The 697-nt window shown below is 31.6% G+C and overlaps 1 protein-coding gene across 1 annotated transcript in view; it reads left to right on the top strand.

Moving 5' to 3' along the window:
• LOC105457006 (putative uncharacterized protein FLJ37770) overlaps positions 1-697 on the top strand; it is a 1358-nt gene that overhangs the window by 319 nt on the left and 342 nt on the right. The gene's annotated exons all lie outside the window — the stretch shown is intronic.

Raw genomic sequence — 697 nt, 5'->3', positions numbered from 1 at the left:
TAGCAGTAAACTGCATTTGTGTGCGATTTCTAGTTTATGCCATAAAACCTTTTAATTTTAGTACACATTTTTAGAGATTTGACACATTTTCATTTGAACCTATGTAATTCCATAAAAAATAAATAGGATCCTTTTCTAAAGTGTCGATCTGAAAAGTAGAGATTTCAAGCTGTAAAATGCTTTTTTGAACATCTCGATACGATCATTTTTGACGAAGTTACACTCATTTGAAGCTTGTCTAGTTTAAAATTATAGAATACATGTGCCAAAAATAAAAGATTACCTTACTCTACCATCCAAAAATAGGCAAAATTCAAGAGAGTGTAACTTCGTCAAAAATGATCGTACCGAGATGATCAAAAAAGCATTTTACAGCTTGAAATCTCTACTTTCCAAATCGATACTTAAGAAAACGATCCTACTGATCTTTCATAGAATTACACGGATAAAAAAGGAGACTCGAATCTCAAAATTTTTTACGAAATTTGACAAGTTCCATGGCGCGAATAAAAAGTCGCATGCAAATGCAGTTTACTGCTTTCGAAAGAGTGAATTTTTACCTTCAATTTGCTTTTTTGTTGAGCGTTGTATGATTTTTTTTCACCGAGTTATTCAATATTGAAGCAAAAATGGTCCTTTTTGCTTCACCGAGTTATTCAACATTGAAGCAAAAAGGATCATTTTTGCTTCAATATTG

Source organism: Wasmannia auropunctata, unplaced genomic scaffold, assembly GCF_000956235.1.
Source record: "Wasmannia auropunctata unplaced genomic scaffold, wasmannia.A_1.0 LD336106.1, whole genome shotgun sequence".
Lineage (NCBI taxonomy): Eukaryota > Metazoa > Arthropoda > Insecta > Hymenoptera > Formicidae > Wasmannia > Wasmannia auropunctata.
Note: the sequence above shows the minus strand (reverse complement) of the source record. Positions and strands in the feature narration are given on the sequence as shown.